Raw genomic sequence first — 19,772 nt, 5'->3', positions numbered from 1 at the left:
ACCGTGATTACGTGATAAATATGAGCGAAGGACCACGTTTATATTATAAATATGAGCGAAGGACCACGTTTATATTATAAATATGAGCGAAGGACCATGATTACGTGATAAATATGAGCGAAGGACCATGATTACGTGACAAATATGAGCGAAGGACCACGTTTATATTATAAATATGAGCGAAGCACCACGTTTATATTATAAATATGAGCGAAGGACCGTGATTACATGATAAATATGAGCGAAGGACCACGTTTATATTATACATATGAGCGAAGGACCACGTTTATATTATAAATATGAGCGAAGGACCATGATTACATGATAAATATGAGCGAAGGACCACGTTTATATTATAAATATGAGCGAAGGACCATGATTACATGATAAATATGAGCGAAGGAGCGTGAGTACGTTATAAATATGAACGAAGGACCACGTTTATATTATAAATATGAGCGAAGGACCGTGATTACGTGACAAATATGAACGAAGGGCCACGTTTATATTATACATATGAGCGAAGGACTATGATTACGTGATAAATATGAGCGAAGGACTATGAGTACGTTATAAATATGAACGAAGGACCACGTTTATATTATAAATATGAGCGAAGGACCACGTTTATATTATAAATATGAGCGAAGGACCACGTTTATATTATACATATGAGCGAAGGACCATGATTACGTGATAAATATGAGCGAAGGACCATGATTACGTGACAAATATGAGCGAAGGACCACGTTTATATTATAAATATGAGCGAAGGACCGTGATTACGTGATAAATATGAGCGAAGGACCACGTTTATATTATACAATTGAGCAAAGGACCACGTTTATATTATTAATATGAGCGAAGGACCATGATTACGTGATAAATATGAGCGAAGGACCATGAGTACGTTATAAATATGAACGAAGGACCACGTTTATATTATAAATATGAGCGTAGGACCGTGATTACGTGACAAATATGAACGAAGGGCCACGTTTATATTATACATATGAGCGAAGGACTATGATTACGTGATAAATATGAGCGAAGGACCATGAGTACGTTATAAATATGAACGAAGGACCACGTTTATATTATACATATGAGCGAAGGACCATGAGTACGTTATAAATATGAACGAAGGACCACGTTTATATTATAAATATGAGCGAAGGACCATGATTACGTGACAAATATGAACGAAGGGCCACGTTTATATTATACATATGAGCGAAGGACCATGAGTACGTTATAAATATGAACGAAGGACCACGTTTATATTATAAATATGAGCGAAGGACCACGTTTATATTATAAATATGAGCGAAGGACCACGTTTATATTATAAATATGAGCGAAGGACCACGTTTATATTATAAATATGAGCGAAGGACCACGTTTATATTATAAATATGAGCGAAGGACCATAATTACGTGACAAATATGAACGAAGGGCCACGTTTATATTATACATATGAGCGAAGGACCACGGTTATATTATAAATATGAGCGAAGGACCATGATTACGTGACAAATATGAACGAAGAATCACGTTTATCTTCTAAATATTAGCGAAGGGCCACGTTTATATTATAAATATGAGCGTAGGACCGTGATTACGTGACAAATATGAACGAAGGGCCACGTTTATATTATAAATATGAGCGAAGGACCATGATTACGTGACAAATATGAGCGAAGGACCACGTTTATATTATAAATATGAGCGTAGGACCGTGATTACGTGACAAATATGAACGAAGGGCCACGTTTATATTATACATATGAGCGAAAGACTATGATTACGTGATAAATATGAGCGAAGGACCATGAGTACGTTATAAATATGAATGAAGGACCACGTTTATATTATAAATATGAGCGAAGGACCATGAGTACGTTATAAATATGAACGAAGGACCACGTTTATATTATAAATATGAGCGAAGGACCATGATTATGTGACAAATATGAACGAAGGGCCATGTTTATATTATACATATGAGCGAAGGACCATGAGTACGTTATAAATATGAACGAAGGACCACGTTTATATTATAAATATGAGCGAAGGACCATAATTACGTGACAAATATGAACGAAGGGCCACGTTTATATTATACATATGAGCGAAGGACCACGGTTATATTATAAATATGAGCGAAGGACCATGATTACGTGACAAATATGAGCGAAAGACCACGTTTATATTATAAATATGAGCGAAGGACCACGTTTATATTATAAATATGAGCGAAGGACCGTGATTACGTTATAAATATGAACGAAGGACCACGTTTATATTATAAATGTGAGCGAAAGACCACGTTTATATTATAAATATGAGCGAAGGACTGTGATTACGTGATAAATATGAGCGAAGGACCACGTTTATATTATAAATATGAGCGAAGCACCACGTTTATATTATATATATGAGCGAAGGACCGTGATTACGTGACAAATATGAGCGAAGGACCACGTTTATATTATACATATGAGCGAAGGACCACGTTTATATTATAAATATGAGCGAAGGACCGTGATTACGTGATAAATATGAGCGAAGGACCACGTTTATATTATAAATATGAGCGAAGGACCACGTTTATATTATAAATATGAGCGAAGGACCATGATTACGTGATAAATATGAGCGAAGGACCATGATTACGTGACAAATATGAGCGAAGGACCACGTTTATATTATAAATATGAGCGAAGCACCACGTTTATATTATAAATATGAGCGAAGGACCGTGATTACATGATAAATATGAGCGAAGGACCACGTTTATATTATACATATGAGCGAAGGACCACGTTTATATTATAAATATGAGCGAAGGACCATGATTACATGATAAATATGAGCGAAGGACCACGTTTATATTATAAATATGAGCGAAGGACCATGATTACATGATAAATATGAGCGAAGGAGCGTGAGTACGTTATAAATATGAACGAAGGACCACGTTTATATTATAAATATGAGCGAAGGACCGTGATTACGTGACAAATATGAACGAAGGGCCACGTTTATATTATACATATGAGCGAAGGACTATGATTACGTGATAAATATGAGCGAAGGACTATGAGTACGTTATAAATATGAACGAAGGACCACGTTTATATTATAAATATGAGCGAAGGACCACGTTTATATTATAAATATGAGCGAAGGACCACGTTTATATTATACATATGAGCGAAGGACCATGATTACGTGATAAATATGAGCGAAGGACCATGATTACGTGACAAATATGAGCGAAGGACCACGTTTATATTATAAATATGAGCGAAGGACCGTGATTACGTGATAAATATGAGCGAAGGACCACGTTTATATTATACAATTGAGCAAAGGACCACGTTTATATTATTAATATGAGCGAAGGACCATGATTACGTGATAAATATGAGCGAAGGACCATGAGTACGTTATAAATATGAACGAAGGACCACGTTTATATTATAAATATGAGCGTAGGACCGTGATTACGTGACAAATATGAACGAAGGGCCACGTTTATATTATACATATGGGCGAAGGACTATGATTACGTGATAAATATGAGCGAAGGACCATGAGTACGTTATAAATATGAACGAAGGACCACGTTTATATTATACATATGAGCGAAGGACCATGAGTACGTTATAAATATGAACGAAGGACCACGTTTATATTATAAATATGAGCGAAGGACCATGATTACGTGACAAATATGAACGAAGGGCCACGTTTATATTATACATATGAGCGAAGGACCATGAGTACGTTATAAATATGAACGAAGGACCACGTTTATATTATAAATATGAGCGAAGGACCACGTTTATATTATAAATATGAGCGAAGGACCACGTTTATATTATAAATATGAGCGAAGGACCACGTTTATATTATAAATATGAGCGAAGGACCACGTTTATATTATAAATATGAGCGAAGGACCATAATTACGTGACAAATATGAACGAAGGGCCACGTTTATATTATACATATGAGCGAAGGACCACGGTTATATTATAAATATGAGCGAAGGACCATGATTACGTGACAAATATGAACGAAGAATCACGTTTATCTTCTAAATATTAGCGAAGGGCCACGTTTATATTATAAATATGAGCGAAGGACCATGATTACGTGACAAATATGAACGAAGGGCCACGTTTATATTATACATATGAGCAAAGGACCACGGTTATATTATAAATATAGCGAAGGACGATGATTACGTGATAAATATGTGCGAAGAATCACGTTTATCTTCTAAATATTAGCGAAGGGCCACGTTTATATTATAAATATGAGCAAAGGACCATGATTACGTGATAAAAATGAGCGAAGGACCACGTTTTTATTGTAAATATGAGCGAATGACCGTTATTACGTGGCTAATATGAGCGAAGGACCACGTTTATATTATAAATATTAGCGAAGGACCATGAGTACGTTATAAATATGAGCGAAGGACCATGTTTATATTATAAATATGAGCGAAGGACCACGTTTATATTATAACTATTAGCGAAGGACCATGAATACGTTATAAATATGGGCGAAGGACCACCTTTATATTATAAATAAGAGCGAAGGACCACGATTATATTATAAATATAGCGAAGGACGATGATTACGTGATAAATATGATCGAAGGACCACGTTGATATTATAAATATGAGCGAGGACCACAATTACGTGATAACTATGAGCGAAGGACTACGTTGATTTTATAAATATGAGCAAAGGACCACGTTGATATTATACATATGAGCGAAGGACCACGTTTAAAAGAATGTAGATTCACTCAATAAACTTAAATAACAACAATCACTTTAATGTATGCTATTCAATATCACGTATTGTCGGCTCCGCTCCGCTGTTAGCAATGCACATTTCAATTGAAGAAATGAACAATATGTATAATATCAAAGTAATCAGACTTTGGTTTTGAACAAGAATTAAAACATATCACTTTTTACCAAAAATATTCATCAAAATTTGAGAAATAAAGATATCGTCACGACATGAATTAATCTGAAAGAGGTATACATGTAGTACATATATATATAATATCAAAGCAATCAGACCTGCGGTTTTCAACAAGTCAAAAATATCACTTTTACCAAAAATGACAAAAATATTCATCAAAATTGGAGAATTAAGGATGTCAACACGAAATGAAAAAATCTAAGAGAGGTCTGCTCAATGTACACAACACCAAGAATCAAAGCAATAAGAATTGTAGTTTTCAAGAATAAGTTGAAAATAAAAAAGTTGACACGACGGACAATCACTTATATGATAAGCTCCGATCGACAAAGTCGTAAGCGGAGCTAAAAAAGAGAAATTATCAAATTAATCATTTATTTTTGTAAGGCACTGTCATCACACTAAACGCGTAAAAAGATTAATAAATGTACTGGCATTCCCTTTAAACCACATATACAAAATACACTGATGCTGACTGTTTGTGTTTACAATAATACAGCCGTAGTTTTGGCTAGCACACTCTGTCCATTTACGTGATTTTCACTAAAACCTACACTTGCTCGTGGCGTTTCTAATACATATTATTATAAAACACGCTTAGTACACTCAGCTTCTTGTATTGTAATATTTTGAAGAGTTGAAACCAGTACAGATATTGCTTCTTTATAAAGTACATCCATCGGGAAACTTCCAGCAAAAATGAAAATACAACAGTATCACGTTATTTGAAGCGATGACAAGGAAGAATAATTTGGGATTTGTATTTTATATACATACATATATTTCGAACACAGATTAGTTTAATTATTTTGAGCGTTTGAGTAAAGCACCAGTTTCCGAGACAGTGGGCTCTGAAATTCCCACTCATGATAATACACGTTGACAAGATTATATTGATACTGTACAACTTGATATGGAGATTAGTACGGAAGAAGTGATAGCTGCAATAAAGAAATTAAAAATAAAAAAAAAATAACCCGGATTTGATGGCTTTAGAAATGAGTTATTCAAAATATAGTACTGTCAATTTATGGTTTGACCCATCACAAATTGCAACAGAAATAATTTCTTCACAATACATTCCAGGGAGGTGCCTAGATTGACATACTAAAAATCTAGGCTTCGGAAATATACCTAACTTGCATATATTCAAAATGGCCGTTTGCTGCATTTTTACAACATGAAAAATATAACTATTCGGGCATATCTTTAATTCTAGATGACATTTTTTAGATATTCAAGTTGCTGCGATGTGGTTTGGTGTGTGTGAATGTATGTGATTGTGAAACATTTGATTGATTAACAACCATTTGCATAAATCCAATATGGTCGTCAAAATAGTATCATTTAAATATGCAATCTCGGGCGGCCCCTCGGAGTCTGTTCCTTTTAATGACTCCAAAAGCCACGCCGTCGGGTGAGGGGGGACTCTCACTTCCGGGATCCAGAGCCTGCATTCGGTATTGCTTTTGGTCCCGCCGAGTGATGGACGTAGGGGCACCGCATAGACGGTGTTGAAGGGCGGACCTTGGTCCCCCGTGGGGTAGAGGCCTAAGTCCTTAGGGTAGATAAATTTTATGCTCAACCTTTTCCACCGATCAGGCAGTGTTTGAGACCATAGCCAGCAGATTCTGGAGTCAAATCTCGCGTTCTGATCGGATCCTTCGGTTCCTTCCCCAACTCTGGTACCACGATTTTTTTGGTTCAGTGGGGTGGGCAAAATGGGTGGCCGCGTTTATCAAATATTTCGACCGGTTATTCAGAAAAATCAATGCACTGACTGCAGAGTGGCGACCCTCAAACTTCGAGTTGTGGCCAGCCCACTGAAACGAATTGTTTTGTGCCGCCAGCACTCTGAAGTCTCAATGACGGAACGCACCAGCCTCCTAGACCCACTGACCAGTTGGTACAGGTGGGACCTGCGAGCCAGTTTGGCTTCTGCCAAGGGCAAGCAGTAATGACCCCAAGCTGAGAAAACATAACGACCAAAGTCGGTACCCACTGGCCAGATGTGGCTAGGAGGCAAGGTTCCCAGCTCTTTTGGGGGAGGGAAGAGTGGCGACGCTCCCGTCAGGAAGAAGGGACCAGGTGTTGGTCCCCCTTTCTTCCTCTGGGGTCGCCTACCCAGCTCGCAGGGGAAGCAGGTTTGATGCTTCCACATGCGGCAAGGGTGATGGGCATATGTTCAGCGGAAGGCTGTCGAAACCTATTGTCTTCTACAGGCCTCGCGGGGTCTCACCTCGGCGGAGGAGAGATCACCCAGATGTGGAACCACTGAACCCACAAATTTCTATCGCACTCATTGCGCCAGTGTATTCCAGTTTGGAGGCAGCGTATAACCGATCCCTTGACTCTCCAGGTGGTGATACATGGTTACAAGATCCCGCTGCAATCTCCACCCCCCTGGCACCAGCCTCCACCGTGGCACTACCAGGGGATCCCCACAAAGCGAGAGCAATTCGACAGGTGGTAGATAGTTTGCTTACAAAGAACGCTATACACAGGATAGAGCACTTGGCATTAAGTCCGGGCTTCTACTCGTGAGTATTGGTGGTTCCAAAGACTATAACTGAGACTACAGGTGGCTGTGCCGCATGGACTTAAGCAGACCAAATCAATATGAGCTTCCTGAAAACTCCAAGCACCATATTATTCTCCGTGCTCTGTTTCTACTGGTTAGCCTCGCTAGATTTGAGCTATACTTCGCCCAGTTGGGCCAAGTAGTCGAGTGCAGGGTGCTCCCCATGAGGTTTTGCAGGGCTTCATACGTATTCACCTGATTGTTGAATCATGTGGTGCTACTGCTGTGCCAGTACACATCACAATGATACACATCAACGTGTACCTAGATGGCAGGTTGCTACACAACCCAACAAGGGGTTAGTCAAGCAGTAAGGCTAACACCATATTTTCTAGACCTGTTGTGCTTCCTAGTAAATCGATCAAGTCCCACCCTCAGCCAACACAACAGTTGGTGTTCCTGACCAGGGAGTTCGACACAGAGGTGGGCTAGGTACGGTCACCTCAGGCCCAATGCCTAAATGACCTAGCTGAATGCCTAGTCAGCATTCCCTCTGTGTCTCTCCGAGAAGTAATGCGGATCACCGGAATGATATCAGCGATTCGCAGAGTAGTTCCCCCAGGTCGCGTTGTGCAGCCGCCCGTTATAGCACACTTTTGTTGCAACACCGGGAACTGGAGAAGTGAGTAACACTCTCGGACCAAGCGATAAATGCCTGCCCTGTGTTCGGCAATTGCCAATCTCAGGCAGGGGGTTTCCTTGGACCCACTCGCAACGGCTATGACTCTGGAAACGGATACCTCCCTCACATGTCGGGGAGCGCACCTATTGCACCAACAAGCCCAATGGAAAATATGGCCCCTGCATTAGATTCAGGACTGCCATATCAAATGGCTCGAACTGAAAGAAGTGTGCTTAGCACTACTTCACTTAGTTCGAGACCACAGAGTCTTGCTTTGCACGGCCAACACATCGGTAGTCTCCTATAGCTACAAGGAGGGGGACCAGATCCCCATCATTGTCAGTCCTAGCAGAGAAAATTCTCCTTTAGAACCTGGAATACAATGTGGAGCTAGCCGCACACCACATTCCAGGGGCGAGAAACAGTCAAGCGGATAGCCTCTCATGACGGCTCCATCTCCAGAACACAGAGTGGCGGATACCCCAATGGGTAACCTTCAGACAGTGGGACGGTCCAATGTTAGACCTATTCCCCACACCCAAGAAAACCAAGCTACTGACGTACACAACATTCCTGCCGATGCCAGGAGCCTTTGTTGACCCCTGTGAACCCATATGGACGTGTAAGCCTTTCTTCCCTTCCTGCTATTCATCGGGTACTGGAGAAACTTCGACAGGAGCGCATCTGCACTTTGGCGCGAGTGGCGCCCAATGGGCCAAGCAAGGTCTGGTTTCCACTACTGCTAGAAATCTTAGACGAAACACCAGGGGTGCATCAGGACTTCCAAATCTGCTGTCCCAACTGGACGGCACACTGCCTTTGAGCCCAGTAGTGTACCACATACTTGCATCAAGGCTCTCGGTTTTACTCACTCAGTGGGCTGCTAACGTCCTGGCCAGGGCGAACAGGGATCCCACCAATACAGCCTATGCCTCGAAATGACGTGCGTACACTGATTGGTGTAGTGGAAGGGAGATCCATGCAATTTCTTTGTTGGCCAGACAGATGACAGCTCCACAGACTGTCGCAGTCTCAGATGTACCTGCAGAAGGCACAACCTTGAATGTTCTGCAGATTGTGGTCAATATCGAGGATCTGGATGCACAAATGTAGTCCAGATATCTGATGAAGATAGCGATGACGATTAGCAATTAAATTTTTAAACAATACACTTTTGGGCAGAATTATAACTATTTAATACAGTTCGTTAAATCAATAAAATAGTTTATTGAGTTGAGATTTTACATTTAAATGGTCTATTGTGTATATAGTATAGCAAATTTGTAGATTCAACCAAGGTGTTTCATTCCTCTAGTTTTTCTTTTAGATGGGACGGCCATGTTGGATTCATGCAGATGAAGCATCTGTCTACCCAGGAAACCATTTATTTACATCTGTTCTGTACTGTACGATTCTGTTTAAAATTTAGCATCTTAAACTTATTACTTATGCCACATAGAAGAAAAGCCGGAATAGAAGTTACATTAAATACTTATATTATCGCGGCCATATTGGATTTATGCTAATTTTCAGATACCCAATCAACACATTTAGCACTCTCATACCTCCCCTGACTCAAAACAGTACCATAGCATCATGAATTTGTAAAATACCCCATCTAAAATTAAAGATATGTCCAAATAGTTATATTTTCATGTTGTAAAAATGTGCAAAACGGCCATTTTGAATATATGCAAATTAGGTATATTTCTGAAGCCTAGATTTTCCTAGACATTTAGTATGTCAATCTAGATACCTTTCCGAAAAGCACTGTGAAGAAATTATTTCTGTTGCAATTTGTGACGGGATGGCCCCCTTTTTTTGCTCGAATGACTGGACTCATAGTAATCAAGATTGGATTACTGATTTGTCCAATTTTTAAGAAAGGTAGCATACAGGACCCCGCTAATTACCGTGACATTTCCCTATTGAGTTGTTTTGGTGAGTTTTTTACAATTATTATTAACTAAAGAATAGTCAAATGGCTTGATACAAATAATATTCTCAGTGATATTCAGGCAGGCGTCCGAGCAAATCACAGCACTGAGGATAATATTTTACCCTGTCAACGCTAATTGAGAAATATAGAGTCGCTAGAAAGAGATTTTACGTTTGTTTTGTAGACTATAAAAAGCGTTTGACTATGTTGACCGAGCTAGTTTATTTTTAAAGCTTGTTAAAGTAAGCTTTAGTTGTAAAATAGTCAATCTTCTAAAGAGTGTTTACAGTGTGGTTAAATATTGTGTAAAATTACCGCATGGTTATACAAAAACGTATACATCTTAGATTGGGGTACAACAAAGGGCATATTAAGCCCAATTTGCATTGTTTCTAAACGATTTAGAAAAGGCTTTGAATAAAGCACCATTTAATGGCCAAGGGGTTGAATTGGATGATTATCCACTAACATGTCTTATGTATGCCGACAACACGGTTATTGTATCTGATAGTGCTTCGGGTTTACAGTTGTTACCTGCCAGATTTCAATTTTATTTTTATACGTGGAAAATGTTTGTAAACACCACTAAAACTGAAATTATTTCCTTCAATGGTATATTCTTGACTGTGATGACGATAACTTGGATTTGAAACTATTTGGAAATCAAATTGACATTGTTGTAAATTATACATATCTAGGTGTTGTCTTTGCCGAAAATGGTTCATTTAAGTTGGCATGTGCATTTTTTGGACAGAAAAGTTTCAAAGGCAGCGTACGTGGTCAGGAAAGGAATTGGTAACGAGATTTCTCCAAAATTACTTCCAAAATATTTAAAAAATATTTAACTCTAAAATTAAACGAATGTTAAACTATGGAGCGGCAGTTATAGGGAATCGGTATTGTAAACCAATTAAAGATGTTCAGTTAAAGTGGTGTAAATATATATTAGGTGTGGGGCAAAATACAACCAGCAATGCAGTTATGGGGGAACTCGTACGATCTCCACAGAAATATAATCCGTATTAAATTTTGGAAACGTAATCTAGAAATGTCATCTAATCCACTCGTTTACAAAGCCTATAGAGGGTCCGAAAAATTGGCACTAGTAGGAGAGCCATCTTTTGCTTTAGCTATTAAGAAATTATTAATTAAACAAAATGTGCATACTATTTGGGAGAATATGTTTATTGATGAGATGAAATAACGTTGTTAATTGGAAAGAAAGAGAGAGGTTGTTATTTCAAAAGTTGGAAAGTGCTTTATTTGACGATATTCGTAAATCCCCAAACAGTAGAAATAAATTACGAACATTTCGCCAATTTAAAACAATTATTTTTTATGAGAATTATTTGAATATCCTTCTTGTTCCCTTCTACAGACAAGCTTAACTAACCTTCAGTGCTCTAATCATAAGTTACACATTGAGATCGGTAGATATTATGGAACTCCAGTGGAAAATAGAACCTGCCAAATATGTACAGATGCTGTTGAAGATGAGACTCATTTTCTGGTAGTTTGTCCAGCATATAACCATATTATAAAACAAATGTTTGATTGAATTAACTGCATTGAACCACAATTTGAGCTCCTTTCGCCTATCAGTAAACTTATATATATATATTTTCTCAGGATAACCATGAAATCATCCAAATTCTTGCAAGATTTGTATACACAGATTTTCAGATTAGATATAATTTGTTAGTGTGAGTTCTCTAATAGATGAGTTATAATATTTTATTTTATTGAGGCGATTAAAGTCACGCTTGTAACTTTATTTTTTATATGCATTGTAATCTGTTCCCCGCAGGTTAATGGGGTATATTTCTTTAGAGAAATGGAAATAAAATAATGATAATATATAGTGTTTCCCTGACCTTTGACAGTTAAAATGTATGTACTATTGACGATTTTTGAATATGTTGAATTAACTGTTTTGTCTTTGATAAACTTTTAACAACAATACAAAATAAATATAGATTTATTAATAATATATTTAACTCAACCTTTTTTCATATCACTCATTATTTCAGAGTGCAGATATTTAGAGTCACTCTAACAAGCAATGCCAACAGAATTTAATATACGGTACATTCTTAACTGAGTTCATTTTGTATACAATAAATAACATAATGCACGATGAATGCAATAGGTCCAAACTATTAATTATGTGTTAATATCGTCATATTTGACATGTTGATAATATACCAGTAGCTCACATATCATAACCAAGAATCAAGAATGGGATGCCCTTATATATCACCACTATAAATCACGCAGCCACGTGCATTCTACTTGATATGTACATTATTTGATTTTGTCAAAATCACATCAGTATGCTACCCAACTTTATATCCCTGTGTAAGTATTTGCACAATTATTTAACATGATTGGATTGATTATTTAACTGTTTTAACTGTTGATAACCTACACTAAAGCGAAGAGTTTCCTGTAAAATGCAGCTCTTGAGATACTGAAATAAATAACAATTAATAATTAGTTTATGTATGTAATTTTCCCGTGTGCTATGATATGGTAAAACATAATCCAACAATTATTAGTAATTTGACACAGTGCACAAGTTTGATCCATTAGAGATCCGTTTAACCGAATATGCCTGACTTAATTAAATTTCACGGGGACTGGGTGTAATTACGCATTGAAGCGATGTATGTTCAACATGAAGGAATGGTTAAGGATCGGATGGAACTCATATATCTCACTTATGTGATGCGAGCCCACTATCCCCGGCAACGGCAATACATCCCGGCCTGCATGGTTAGAAAAATGTGCCAAAATCCCCAATCATTGCAAATTTTGGAAATCAAAATAAAAACAAAAACAAGCGACATCGTAACTTGGTGAACATTAAATTCAAAACATTAACATGCCACAGTCGGTGTCATTATTTTGACGAGTTATACTCTGCTTGTAAGAATAGCAAATATAAACTATCAATTATTAAACAAATAACATTAATTATTTCCAATACAAATCGTGAAGAAATAGAAAATGTAGTTTAATTTCGGATTGATATCATATCAAGTGTCAAGGCGAAATGAACTGGAGTCATTTCATTTGGTTCAGCAGATCATTCTCGGATGCACTGAGAAGAGCATTCTGAATGACTGGAGTCAAGGCTACATTGTAATGGAATTAAAACAAAACAAAACAGGGACTTCTTCTGCGTAATAACATAGTTTGAAATACTTGCTAAAATAATTGGCTTGACATTAACCACACCCCAACCTTGGTACTTATAACATGTAATAATAGTCGTACTCTATATTGTGAATATTAAAGTGTATTGGGCTAATGTGAATATTTTGGACTGGAATGGTCATTGTCACCACGTGTGTTCATCCCATACCCAATATACAACAACATCGCATTGCTTTATGTTGAGATGTAAGCAACTAAATGGTTTGCCAGACATGGGCGGTCAATTGGTTGTAGCCTGGTTTACCAGACTGACAGTTCCACGGATTCTCTACGCATAACAGTGAGGTTTGAAATGACATCTTAGTCCGTTAGTGCTTATTGACTGATTATTACCTACAAGCAATAGCAATGAACAAATTTCGACCACTAGTTGATTTTTTCGGGTTACTTGTTGTGTTCGCACATACGTATTTTGCGCAAACCAAAACATTCAAGGAAATTAAATTGCTTGCTAAGATAAAAACGAGTTAGTGGATCGTGATAATTTGCATTTATTTTGAGTGGACGTGGGAATAGAGATGACGAATAATAACACATTTTATACAAAAATATGCTTACAAATAAAACAGAACTAAATAATAGTTTCAGAATATTTTGAAACTCACTTTATGGATTCTTCCCCTGAGGGTATTATGAACAGTTAGACAGTGGGTCGTATATTTTTATCTCACATTTATCAACATGTAGTACCTGAAAAGAGAACTTATTCAACCTCGTATATTTTGTTGCAATATTGCCTATATAGGCGTAGAAACAATAGAAATGTGAGTCAACAATCTATCACCCACGCGTGGAAAAACACCTGCTTCCATTAGAAATTGTAGTGATAATCATATTGTCACAAAATACAGATGAAAGTAGTATCGAAACCACGCGCAAACCACAATACCCAATACACGTAAAAACTCCATTTAAAAATAATCTGAAATACAATTTGCTAAAACTATATTATAATTTGTATTCAAAATTACCAAAGTTTTGTATGAATAGTCTTTCATATTATTAATCATTTTTTCCCATTTTCAAACAAAAACATTAATATTATTAATATTAAAGTTACATTACTTGTTAAGATGATATATTACTATATATTTTCAACATACCCGGAGCTAAACATTTGCCAACATCATTTAATAATAGTATTTTTCTTAAACAAAACATTGTGTATGCATTAAAAAACAATTGACATGTATATTTTAAAATCCTGAGCGAAAAACGTACGGCTAGTATCCAAAGCAATGTTAATTAATGAATTGTAAAGCTAAGTATAAACAAATTGATAGATTATTAATTATTATTAATGCCTATCGTCCCTCTTGGGTGATCAACAAGATTTCTCCAACCAGGCCGGCCTGTGCCAGACGCTCCACTTCCCTCCAGGTATAGCCCAACCTCCGGACATCAGCCTCTAGGGCCCGTCGCCGGGTATTTCTTGGACGGCCCCTTTTCCTTTTGCCCTGTGGTTCCGCCCTTGTGATGTTTAATGAACGTGGTCCTTCCCTCATATTTATAATATGAACGTGGTCCTTCGCTCATATTTATAATATAAACGTGGTCCTTCGCTCATATTTATAATATAAACGTGGTCCTTCGCTCATATTTATATTATAAACGTGGTCCTTCGCTCATATTTATAATAAAAACTTGGTCCTTCGCTCATATTTATAATATAAACGTGGTCCTTCGCTCATATTTATAATATAATCGTGGTCCTTCGCTCATATTTGTCACGTACTCGTGGTCCTTCGCTCATACTCATGGTCCTTCGCTCTTATTTATAATATAAACGTGGCCCGTCGCTCATATTTATAATATAAACATGTTCCTTCGTTCATATTTATAACGTACTCATGGTCCTTTGCTAATATTTATCACGTAATCATGGTCCTTCGCTCATATTTATCACGTAATCATGGTCCTTCGCTCATATTTATAATATAAACGTGGTCCTTCGCTCATATGTATAATATAAACGTGGTCCATCGCTCATATTTGTCACGTAATCACGGTCCTTCGCTCATATTTATAAAATAAACGTGGTCCTTCGCTCATGTTTATAATATAAACGTGGTCCATCGCTCATATGTATAATATAAACGTGGTCCTTCGCTCATATTTGTCACGTAATCACGGTCCTTCGCTCATATTTATAATATAAACGTGGCCCGTCGCTCATATTTATAATATAAACGTGGTCCTTCGCTCATATTCATAATATAAACGTGGTCCTTCGCTCATATTTATTATATAAACGTGGGCCTTCGCTCTTATTTATAATATAAACGTGGTCCTTCGCTCATATTTATCAGGTAATCGTGGTCCTTCGCTCATATTTATAATATAAACGTGGTCCTTCGCTCATATTTATAATATAAACGTGGTCCTTCGCTCATATTTGACACGTAATCGCGGTCCTTTGCTCATTTTGATAATATAAACGTGGTCCTTCACTCATATGTATAATATAAACGTGGTCCTTCGCTCAATATTTGTCACGTAATCGCGGTCCTTCGCTCATATTTATAATATAAACGTGGTCCTTCGCTCATATTTATAATATAAACGTGGTCCTTCGCTCATATTTGTCACGTAATCACGGTCCTTCGCTCATATTTATAATATAAACGTGGTCCTTCGCTCATATGTATAATATAAACGTGGTCCATCGCTCATATTTGTCACGTAAACAAGGTCCGTCGCTCATATTTATAATATAAACGTGGTCCTTCGCTCATATTTATAATATAAACGTGGTACTTCGCTCATATGTATAATATAAACGTGGTCCTTCGCTCATATTTGTCACGTAATCACGGTCCTTCGCTCATATTTATAATATAAACGTGGTCCTTCGCTCATATTTATAATATAAACGTGGTCCTTCGCTCATATTTATCACGTAATCACGGTCCTTCGCTCATATTTATAATATAAACGTGGTCCTTCGCTCATATGTATAATATAAACGTGGTCCTTCGCTCATATTTGTCACGTAATCACGATCCTTCGCTCATATTTATAATATCAACGTGGTGCTTCGCTCATATTTATAATATAAACGTGGTCCTTCGCTCATATTTATTATATAAACGTGGTCCTTCGCTTTTATTTATAATATAAACGTGGTCCTTCGCTCATATTTATAATATAAACGTGGTCCTTCGCTCATATTTATAATATAAACGTGGTCCTTCGCTCATATTTGTCACGTAATCACGGTCCTTCGCTCATTTTTATAATATAAACGTGGTGCTTCGCTCATATGTATAATATAAACGTGGTCCTTCGTTCATATTTATAACGTACTCATGGTACTTCGATCATATTTATCACGTAATCATGGTCCTTTGCTCATATTTATAATATAAACATGGTCCTTCGCTCATATTTATCACTACTCATGGTCCTTCGCTAATAGTTATCACGTAATCATGGTCCTTCGCTATTATTTATAATATAAACATGGTCCTTCGTTCATATTTATAACGTACTCATGGTCCTTCGCTATTATTTATAATATAAACATGGTCCTTCGTTCATATTTATAACGTACTCTTGGTCCTTCGCTAATATTTATCACGTAATCATGGTCCTTCGCTCATATTTATAATATAAACATGGTCCTTCGCTCATATTTATCACTACTCATGATCCTTCGCTAATATTTATCACGTAATCATGGTCCTTCGCTCATATTTATAATATAAACATAGTCCTTCGCTCATATTTGTCACGTAATCACGGTCCTTCGCTCATATTTATAATATAATCGTGGTCCTTCGCTCATATTAGCCACGTAATCACGGTCATTCGCTCATATTTACAATAAAAACGAGGTCCTTCGCTCATATTTATAATATAATTGTGGTCCTTCGGTTTTATATTTTTCATGTAATGTATTTATCAAGGTATTTTTGTAAATTTAATCGCTATTGCATAATTTGTGAACAAATGCAACGTATAACAACGTTATTTGTATCAGGTTTTATAGTCATTACACCCGTTTAAGTCCTTCGGTTAGGTCCTTCGGTCCGTCGCGGTCCTTCGTTTTAGTGAGTACCTATTTTTACCCCTAGTTATCAACAATAGATATCAATATGTTTGAAAGACGCGGTGTTGTTTGGCATTAATTTGTTCTGTAAAGAAATGTTTATTATTTTATTTTTGTGTTCCTACATGTTATGAGTATGAAGTAAGCAAGTAATATTATATGCATATACTCCTTTGACCTTTGTTATTGAAATAATTCTACGCCATATGGGTGAAAGTTCTTTTACGTATTATATTGCCCCGCTATACTCCACTTACTTCAATAAATCTGGTACATACTAGTGCATTAATGTTGGACGCCACCTGTATATAACCACAAATCAGGGCCAAACGTACAATTAAGTATCTTCTTAACACTTGAGAGCTGTTTGATGCCAGTCACTATTTCGATGCTTGCGAACATATTATAGATTCCTCAAAACTAGTTCTCACGAGTTATACAAAACGACTGCGTAGAATGTCAATTGCTTCTGCACGGAATCACAGCGAGAATATTGTCAAAATGTTGATGCTGACCTCCAAACAGTTCAATACGCTTTTTTCTTTTTATTGAGCATATATATATATATGAAGGGTGTGGTTTCACAGTGTGTCGGAATTTAAACAATACAGTGAATTCTTAATTTGTACAGAAACGGACCACCCACCCATATCCCATAACTATCACGTTCATTGGGTAAGTCTTGAGTCTTTACCAAAATAGTATTTAACAATTTAATTCAACCAACCATTGCACCAAAATAATCACCTGTGTGATGGTCAGTAAGCAAGCCAAATCATGCTCATAATAATAATAGGATAATCGTTTATTTGGTCCTTATATCTACTGTGTGATATTGCCGATGTCCCCCATTTGACCGGTCATTAAAAATGTCTAAGTTTCACTAAAAATCATATGCAGTTTAGCTGTTTTAGAACTTTCACTGATGAAGGAAGATGCACATTACCAAGTTTAAATCTAAACCAGAATAATCTTAAATTCAAATGTGTTGATTTAAAAAAAGTGTGATTACTATATGCAAATATTCGGATTTGAAGTTAATGTGGCCGAAAACACCGTTACTTTCAAGTTAAAACTTGAAAAGAAGCATGTATTGAAAACAAGGTATGCATTCAAGTAAGTCAACTGTGGCGTTAGTTATTATTTGCACATGTTCAACACTTGTTTGCCTACATCATTCAATAACAATTCTTATACCATTCTAGGTTACGTGTACCATTGTTGTAAGCGTTCATTTATTACTGTAACACCTATTGTTTTTATGCAGATTAGTAAACCATCACGGTTACATTGATATTCAAATTAGTAAACCTTACAATTTTATGAATAGACTTAATTAACATACAAATAAAACTGAAGGATTCACTAATTTGAGTATCAATGTAACCGTGAAGGTTTACTAATTTACATACGGTGCGCAACACCACGTCACTCGATCAAATATTCAAGAAAGATGGAAGGTGATTTAAAGCACCTGCTGTTGATGAATTCATCAGTACAAAATGACACAATATTTACTTTTTTATCGTCATGCCAAATTTGAATAAAATGCCTTGAAAGGAACCTCTAGATTCGCTTTGAATGGTGGTCGCTATTGGTTGCGTACGATGAGGTGATAACACGCATTCTTTTTGGTTCTTGATGCTAAGTTCAACTACTGGATTTGGCGGCTGCACAGCATCAGACACTGTTTTCAGCAGTGAAGTGCTGATTTGCTTGTATGTGCGCAACTTATCAAAGATGCCGGGTGCCTTCTTGCTCATCAAAGCCTTTCTCGTATAGAGAAGTGGCTGCTGTAACGTCGAAATAACATAAAATTTAATCAGTTATACATTAACAAATAACAAAGAAGACAGCATTTTAAGCTTGCAATCCACGTGCATAATTACACGTACTATTATATTGCCTCGTAGAACAAAAAAGACGAAAAGCGAGTATTATTAACTTACTAATGAACGTGATTGCAATTGCAACACATACTAACCTTGCCAGAATGACGTGTATGGTATCCTGTTATGCCCGCCAGATCACACATTCTTGTCGAATATTGGCGTAATGGAGTATTAATCCCGATCTGTTGCTTAGAATATTTCAATGTCCCACCCTTGCTCACACAGGGGCGTAAGTAAAATGGACCAGATGGGTGTAGATAATTCAAGTACTTTGTCAGTAGTCTTATCACACAACGCGGAATTTTTGGATTACTATACTGGCGAACGTTTTTTGTGTATCACTTTTCTTGCAATGTATAGCCCACCTTGATTGTTCTTGCATGGCCGGCCACGAAACTCGATATATTCTCCATCTTTGTCCGTCCCTTTAACAAACTGCAACTGTGAGATTCGA

This window comes from Saccoglossus kowalevskii, chromosome 9, assembly GCF_978046115.1.
Source record: "Saccoglossus kowalevskii chromosome 9, keSacKowa6.1, whole genome shotgun sequence".
Classification (NCBI taxonomy): domain Eukaryota; kingdom Metazoa; phylum Hemichordata; class Enteropneusta; family Harrimaniidae; genus Saccoglossus; species Saccoglossus kowalevskii.
This window is presented reverse-complemented; position numbering follows the sequence as displayed.